Source organism: Fukomys damarensis, unplaced genomic scaffold (assembly GCF_012274545.1).
Source record: "Fukomys damarensis isolate Sample0158 unplaced genomic scaffold, DMR_v1.0_HiC HiC_scaffold_19, whole genome shotgun sequence".
NCBI lineage: Eukaryota > Metazoa > Chordata > Mammalia > Rodentia > Bathyergidae > Fukomys > Fukomys damarensis.
This window is the reverse complement of record NW_022900931.1, coordinates 39256638-39265986: the sequence shown is the minus strand read 5'-3', so window position 1 is coordinate 39265986 and position 9349 is coordinate 39256638. Positions and strand designations below refer to the sequence as shown.

Genomic DNA, 9349 nt, shown 5'->3' with positions numbered 1-9349 from the left:
TAATGTTACATAAGTTCCTTGGACAAGAAGTTGGTTGTAGTAGAAATGGCAGACAAATTTTCTTGTGGTCCTAATAACCATCACTGTCACCTCTCCCTATAAACACTTTTGCTTTGCTTGTCAAAGAGAGTTAACACCTTTAACAAATTCAAGCAATGAATCATCATTAATTAATGTGGGAAAGTTATTAGATTTAAGAATAAATTTCCTGAGTTCCATCCCCAGTACCAAAAAAGAAAGAAAAAAAGAAAGAGAAAGAAAAGAAGGAAAGAAAGATGTTGCTTTATACTAGTCAATAGCACATGCATAGAAACCTACTGGGGGCACAGGGAGAAGAATATTTTTTCTCTGATAAAAAAGAGACTTACAAAGAGCATTCCTCCTTCTCTTAAATGTGTGTGGGCATGACCTTATGAGATGCCTGAAACTGCTACAGCTAGCTATCTATGTTCTGGAGCATGAGATTCACCAACACAAATGGTAGAGTAGACAAGTGAAAAACCCTTCTGTTTTAGTCACTTTTTCAGCATTGTACCAAATACTTGAGAAAAACTACCTAAAGGTGGAAAGATTTATTTTGGCTTGTGGTTTCAGAGGTTTCAGTCCATGGTTAGGTAGCTTCAAGGGAGAAACATCATGGCTGAAGTATGTGGTGAAGGAAAGCTGCTCACTTCAGGGCAGCAGGAATCAGAGAAAGAGAGATGGAAGGAGCCGGATACAGAAGATGCACCAGGGATAAGAACACACCCTTGCAAGTCATGCCTTAGTGACCTAATCCTCCAAGAGGCCCCACCTAATAGCAGTATATTTAGTTATGAACTCAGTGGACTAATCCATTGATGAGTATAGAGCCACCATGGTCCAGTCACCTTCCAAAAGCTCCACCTGTGAAAACACAAGCCTTTAGGAACATTTTTGATCTGAACCACAACTAACTTCATTTCTCAGTGACATCACTATGCTGCTGAACAGGCCTCCCTCTGGAGTCTCTGCCATGCTAAACAATATATGCTTTAGGATTTGAGTGACTTTTGGTCAGCATTCTGTTATCTGTAGCAGAAATCAACTAACTGCCAAAGTGTCCCATGAACCCAAATGCAAGTCCCAGCTTTGTGTGTATGTGTGAGAACATGGGCAAGTTATCAGAAAGCATAATTTTCTCAATTTCCTCTGTATAATAGATGCAATAACTTTATTCACCCCATAGATTGGTGCAAGAATTCAACAAATTCATAGAGTAATGCTTGATAACAGGCCTTCAGTAAACAGTCGTGGAAATTATTTTAAATATCTCCCCAGTGCAGATGTAGAAAACCCTAATTCATCCTCCTAACACTGACACAGCTCACTGTGGATGATTTTGATTAAAATCTCCCTCGTGTCTAATATTTAATTCTGCTCCCCTGGCCAGCTAGATGGTTTTCTTCATCTTCATTCTCTGTGTGTCTGCCCTGAAGCCATGGTCCCAGCAAGGGAATGGTCACCCCATTCCTCAGATTCACACATCAAAGGAAATATGAAAAGGCTCACGCGATCGAGTCAGGAATTTGTGGTTTGGCTGAACAGCCTTTTCAATTTGGGGAAGGGTAGGGGAACTGGAACTCTTAATTTCCTTTTAGAATAACTCTTTTTGACACAGAACCCCAAACTCTCTTCCTTTGACTGCCCCTAAATTCTTTCTATAACTGTTGTTTCTATTGTGATCTGTAAGTCAGTATCTTTCGCATTATTAGAAATTCATTCTTTGTATTTTTTCTTATTCCCCTATAACATATAAAACCAGTTTTGTTTTCTCTTCAGGGTTATTGTGATCCTTTCTAGACTTCTAATAGCTGTGTTTGTTTTCCTTTTACTCCTCTCTTTGCTCACACTCCAACTTTTCTTTCCTAGAGGCTGAAATCCCAGGCCCTTCCTCTTCTTTATACTTATTTTATATTATCACAGTTAACCATAACTTGGCACTGAAATATCCGAAACTTGAAAACTGAATCTCTCTTTTCTGCACTTAACTTTGGCAACTTGGCTCAGAATCTAGGCAAAGCCAGGCAGAACAGATAAAACCAGCATCTTCATTTCTTAGGTGTAAAAAGTATATTTATCACTTTGGATCACAATAAAGGTCAGCAAGTTTTCAAAAGCAAACAGGGTGATTACTGGACAGTTTTTTGTTTGTTTGTTTTGTTTTGGCTGCCCAGCAGAAAACCCTGTGTTCGGAACCTGGCAGTGTAGGTTTGGGATGGAAGGACTGCCAGAAGCCAGATACCCTAGTACCTGTCCTCTAAGGGAGCACCATACTTATAGCATAAAACTACATTATTGTCACACAGAAGCAGGGCCTGCTTAGAATTGCCTTTGGTGGCGGTGTTAGCAGAATTCAGTGTCCCAGCCAGGTAGTAGTGATACTTATGAACCAAGCTGTGCTACTGAAAATTCAGATTCCTTTCCCAGTCCTTGCCCCAGGCCATTTTATTAATCTGAGAGTTACTGGTACCCTCCCATTCACTTTCTTTTGCTTTAGCCAATTTTGTTTCTACTGCTTGCAACAAATAGACCGAGCTAAGTGGCAGTTACTCTGAAAACTCAGCCATGGATCATTTCCACAGGAAGTCTTCTCTATCTTTCATTAACTGAGTCAGGTGCCTCTTCTACAGGATACATCCAGATCTGATGTGTTCTCTACACAGGTCCTATAAACAATGCCCCCTTGTTACATACAGTTACTAGTTTTTGGTCACTGAATGCAAAGCAACGTCTGGTGTATTGCACTCCTCACAACTTCTAACACATGGTAATACAACTTCGTACCTGGCACATTCTATTTTATCAGTGTTTGTTGAATTAATGTGGAATGAGACACCCCCCACCCAGCAGAGAAAACCACAAAGACAAATTTTCCTGGAGAGGGAATGGTTGGAGTAAAACAAGTGCCAATATCAAAACTGCACCAGTGTCAGAATGTCCTGGCCCCCTCCAGAATTTGATCATAAAAATCCAGATGATCAAAATGATCAAGATAATTTATTAGAAAGTAAGGCAGAGAACACTTTTAATTAAAGTAAGTGAAAGGAGGCTGCATAAAAGAGATATGAAATGCAATTTTATGAGTATGTTCAACCCAAAACAAAACAAACAAAAAAGAAAACTATCTCAGTTTGATCATTACTAGTCACTTTCAGTGGATAAAGGTAATTTTGAGCTCGTGTGTGTGTGTGTGTGTGTGTGTGTGTGGATATTCTTCGATGTAATTCTGTGATTAATCATTTAGTAGACAATCAGAATTCCATGCACACTGATATTTTGTCTTAAGCTATCCTCCCCAAAGTCTCATACTCATAGAAATAATACTGGCTCTTTTTTCAACATAACATTTTGATTACTCTGGCTCCAGCAAGTCTGGGTTTGTTCTCTCTCTGCATGCTTTTTGAGGAAAAAGAATTTTGGTCATGACAGACCAATATATGTACCTGAAACATTGTATGAATAATCTAAGTGTTAGGATATGTGCCAAGAGGAACAATATTGGATATAGGAGTTGAGACATGGCAGGGAGGACTGTGGCAGAATTATTAGGGACATCCTCATGGGTAGGAGAACAGATCATTATACCTTTGGGGAGCAATTTCATTGAAACAGAGAATAATTTTTCTTGACATTTTGGATTAATTAGAAAAGTAGGTGAGGATCTGTTTAAAAAGATAGCAATAGGAAACAGAATATCAGAACAGAGAGAGCAAGAACTTGTGAAGTTACTGATCTTAAGGATGTTTTAATTAAATTGACCTTTTCTCATGTACAATTCTGTCATTAACTCATATATGGATTCATGCACTCACCTATAAATAAGATACAGAATTGTTCCCTTGTCCCATATAACTCCTTGTATTACCTCTTTGCAATCACCCTAGTCTCTCTTTCCCTACTCTCTGGCAATTACTGATTTGCTCATTATTACTTTGTTTTAAAGAATATCAATATCATGGTATGTAAAATTGTAGCACTAGCTTCTTTCAGTCAGAATAATGCCTTTAATATTCATTAAATGACATATCAGTAGCTCATTTCTTTTCACCATTGTGTGAATATACCTCAGGTTAGTTGTCCATTTTGCTGTTAAAAACAATTTTTTCCAGCTTTTTGACAACTATGAATAGAGATACTGAAAATATTCATATTCTAGTTTTGTGTATGCATACGTTTTCACTTCTGTAAATGCCTAGGAGTGGAATTACAGGGATGAAATGGATGTTTAATTTTATAATAACTGATAAAACTATTTTCCAGAGTGGTTATACCATTTTGCATCCCCAGCAGCAATATTCTAGAGTTTCAGTTACCTTGTATCCTTTCTAGCTAGATAGAGTTGTCTGTCATAGATTTAATTTGCATTTATTCCATGGTTAGGGATGTTGAACATCTTTGCATGTGCTTATTTGCATTAGTATAGTCTCTTTGTGAAAGTATCCATTCAAATCTTTTTTCATATTAAAACTGGCTTATTTATGTTCTGGCTGTTGAGTTCTGAGGGTTCTTTATATATTCTGGATATAACTCCTTCATCAAAAAAGTGGTTTTCAGAAATTTCTTACCAGTCTGTGCCTTTTAATTACCTTAACCTGTCTTTTGATGAACATATGTTTTACATCTTGATGAAGAGTAATACATCAATTTTTGTCTTTAATAGATCATGATTTGGGGTAAATCCTGAGAATTCCTGGGTCATGAAAACTGTCTTCTGAAAAGTTTGATAATTTTACTTTTAAATGATCTGTGATCTGATTGGGACTTCATTTATGTAAAAGGCATGAGATTAAAGATGAAGCTCATTCTTTTTGAATATGGATTCCAATTGTACTATTTGTTGAAAATATTATTCTTTCCTTCATTGAATTGCATTTCTGCCATTGTCAAACATCAACTGGCCAAATGTGGGTGAGTTTCTTTATTATCTAATGAATCTAACAGTCTGAAAATATGACTGTAGCCATAGATTAAGTTTCCAATTAGTGGTAGTGTAATTTCTCCATCTGTTACTCTTAATTAAAATTATTTTAGCTATTTAGAACCTTTTAAGTTACATATAAATTTTAGAATGACTTGGTCAGTTTCTGAGAAAACAAACAAACATTGGAGTTGGGTGTCCACTGACCATAACTTTTAACAGATCTGTATATCCAGACATTTTTCCCAATACAGAATTTCACCCCTTGTTTGCTAAGAATTGAGCTATATTACTGTTATTTTCTTGAGAAGGCAAATATTCAAGTAATTACTCATGGAAGACCACTAACAGAAACCTGTAAAATTGCAAGAGAGACACACACACATCTTATTTCTTTATTCTATGCTGTTAGGAACACCAGAGAGGTTCTAGATTAGGTTTGATGTAGCAATTTCTAGTCAATACCATTGATTTTCTACACAAGACCAAACCCTAAACTCTGAGAGAATGAGACCAGGCTACTGTGAAGAGTGGTCCCGAGACCCAGAATAACCTGCAGTGGTATGAGGAGTCAAGAGTAGCAGAAAACTGAGGATAACTCTTTACAGAATAATTTTTCTAATGTGTTATCTTATAACCCAATCTCAACACGTCCCTTAAGATATGTTAAGCACAATCCACTGGCTTTTATCTTTTGTTACTGCCTTCTCTCATAGGACTTCAGATGCTTCTAAAATGCTTCTTAGAAGTTTTTACTGACCCCGGAGGGTGTGCACATGCAAGTCCTTTGCTGCTGGTTATCAGCACAGCACAGCCAGGCCTCCTCTGTGTGGAGTCACATCCACCGAGTGCTAATGGCCCTGTAGACCATCCAGGTCTTCTGCTGAGATCTGCCACGCTTTCTGAAAACTACTTTTTCTTTTCTGGATGTTAGTAGTACTCCCAGGCTTTTGTCACAATTCCTAGAAACTGTGATATGGCTTGTGCCAAAGTAAACAAGATAGTTGTCTTGTATTTCCCTCCATCAAAATGATTCTAGAGCAGCCTTTCTGTGTGAAGTTCTACAAAGAGACTAGTGATAACTCTTAGTTTTTATGCTCTCCTCGATTTGGTCCTAAGTGGAGTAAAAATTATGTTTGGAGAGAATTTTGACTGACACATGCCAACCTCTATTTCCATCTGAACTGTAGTCAGACATATCAGAAGTGTGTTTTACTACTCTCCTGGGAAACTCTCAAACAAATAGAGTTGATAACTCAACTTAATTGTTACAAACATGGTCCTTTTTTCCCTGAGTATGTGTTTTCTTCTTGGAGACTCTGGATTCCCCCGCAAAAACACATGCATTGAGGTCATCTTACCATTTCAGACCAGAAGATTCTGAGGCACCCATGCAGATAAGTTTCTGGTAGAACCATTCCATCAGTTTGCCAACCATTTTGGACTTCCTGTTAGACTGTTGCCACAATACAATTTCATATAGCATAATGCCTGAAGCATCTCGAGGATGATGATAAGATTATCAAATTGCATAAGGAAGACTAAAGTTCAAACACAGTAAGCAACTTGCCCAAGGGATTCCTAGAACAAGGATTTACATCTAGACCTTGTAATTCCAAATACAATTTCTCTTTCCAACAAACTATAAACAAAAGCCTAGAAATCATTTTAGGAGACCTTGTGCCAACCTTTCTACTTGCCAATAAAGTCAGCCAATCTCCTAGCTCCCGCTGCATGCTGATTATGGTAAAGACAGAGCAGAAGGTGAATACAAGTCTGCTTGACCACAGTGTCCATGAGACCACGCAAAGACCACACTGCCCCAACTTGAGCCTCATTGTCACTGACTATGAGAGCATGGGGCATTGTCCATGAGGGACAGAGACATTGTAGCCACAAGCCCCACTTAAATTCTGTCTCTTGTCACTCATTGAGGGTGTTTTTAAAGTTCCCCAAGCTTCAGTTTCCCATACACCAAAGAAGAGCAATAAGAACTACCCCACAGGGTTGTTGCACATAGGAAAGAAGTCTGCATGCAGTTTTTAGTGCTCTCCCTAAGATGTGATACTTCCTCAGTAAATGGCAATTGTTGTTGATTTACTTGTTAATTAGTGTAACATTATGAACATATTAGATATTTTATTGTATATTTGAATATATTAGATAAATTAACTTCAACCTGACTTATTAGTAATTAAGAAATATTATCAGAGATAATAAGTTTCCATAGTTCAAATGATCTCCACAATTCTAATTAGATTAATTTTGAAAACAGCGCACAGAGCAGCACCATATTAGGCTGCAGAATGGGTTCAGGAAGTGAGATGTAAAGAATGTTTCCTTAAAGAAGTGAACTAAAATTGAGGTAGGATTTATGCTATTCAGAGCATATTAAAATGGTAGAGGATTAAATTTCAGCAATTTTAGTCCAAAGAAATGCATAATGCAAAAAGTTAATTTGGGATAGAATTTCAGGAGATCACTTTTTAATTTCATAATTAGTGTCTTCAGTCTATTTATTGCTGATAGGTAAAATGAAACGATCAGCCTTTTTTCCTGTAATCAGTTCTTTATTCTGTTTTGCTAAAACCTACAAATAAAGACTTCCCCCACAGTACATTTTCTTTTTCTTTTCTATATTTTCAGATTTAAAAAAAGCAGATTAAGAAAAAGAATCATTTTCCCTAGCAGTTTATAGAGAGATAAAAAAATCTTGTGAATGTTTAAAATTTTTAAAAATTATTACAGCAAAAGACATATTGCTAATACCCTTCAATCAATTTTTGGAATACCCATAACAATGGAACATGATCAAATGTTTTCAAATTCTTGTTCCTTGAATTTTCCTAGGTAATATATGAGAATTTCCTGCAAAAATTCAATCTTCTTCATAAATGGGTTAAGCCCCCTCAAAGTACTTCCCCTCCTCTGAGCACACTTACTTCATTGTTCACCCTCCCCCCACCCCCTTGGAGCCAGAGTCTCACTATGCAGTTCAGAGTGGCCTTGAGTTCACTATGAAGCTTATGCTGGCCTGAAACTCCTGGTGATCCTCCTGCCTCAGCCTCCCAAGGGCTGGAATTACAGGCATGTATCACCATGCCTGGCTCTTGCCACTTTCTGAAACAGTTCTGGAATTCCCCTTTTATGAATGTTGTGCTGTCCTGGCTGCTTCAATGTTTTGAATGAATTCCAAACACTTATCTTTTATGGTATTTTGTCTCTGGGGAAGAACCAGAAGTTGTGTGGTGCTAGATCTATTGAATAAGGTGGGTAAGGACACACCATAATGATTTCATTTGACAGAAATTGTCATAAATGTCGAATCATAGAAAAAATTATTAGAGCAAAAGATGCATTGCCATTAATTCCACTCAGAGTACTACCCCTCACTTTGAGCACATTTATCCCATCATTCTTGACAAGGTGTCTATAACTTTTTAAAATTTAACCATTCCTCATATTTTTGTATCACCTCTTGTAGAGGCCAGAATCATCTTAGGGAGATAATACTAGAAAATAAATGACATGCATTTATCATACACCTGTCCTGTGTTGAGCATAAGGTAAATTTATATAAATATAATACTGAGCATTAATTGTTTAGTTAAATCAAGACTAAAATGCATAAAGCAATAATCAACAAAGTAGTAACTTTGTGCAGTGGCAGTATCATAGCCAGTGAGGTTTATCCAAAGCGTGATTATTGCTAATTGAAATAAAATGGTTCCCTAATTAAATACTGATGGTGATTACAAAAGTGTAACAGAATGGCATCTGATTTCCATAAAGCTAACTTGAACAGACAGAACAGTTCTCTGATAGGTATGACAAAACACCAATGATGTGTTTCCAAAGAGAGAAGATATAAATCCAGAATAAATGCCTATTAGAATCATAGAAAGAAATCGAGAAGGAATAATTGGTTGCATCAGTATATGGATCAGGCAAGAATGCTCAAATGAATAACAATAACACTTTCAGGAATGAAAAGACTATGTCAGATAGTGATGAAAGCTATGAAGGGCTATCGCCATCTAAAAACTGAAGGAAGGAGAATGTTGAGGAAGCCTTCTCTGGACACTTGGAAGACGTGTCACCTGAGACCCGAATGACAAGATGGCCAACTGAGGATCTGGGTAAGCCACGATGACATGACAACCAGAACAAGGAGTAATGCAGAGACCCTAAGAGGTATCAAATCTAGCAGAGGTCTCAAGAGGTAACGAGTGTAGTGTGGTGGTAGAATAAAAGGCCAATGTGGATTGAAGACAGGGAGGAAAGAGTAGCGTGACATGGAACTAAAGACACAGCAGGGGTATCTCTGTACTCTGTGATGCTCTAATGATATCACAGAATGGCTAATTTATAATGAACAGAAATTTATTTTTCACAACTCTGGAGGCCAGA

The 9349-nt window shown here is 37.3% G+C and overlaps 1 pseudogene; it reads left to right on the top strand.

The window, feature by feature from the left end:
* Positions 1 to 8591: 8591 nt before the first annotated feature.
* LOC117287009 lies at positions 8592 to 8755 on the top strand (annotated as a pseudogene).
* Positions 8756 to 9349: the final 594 nt, after the last annotated feature.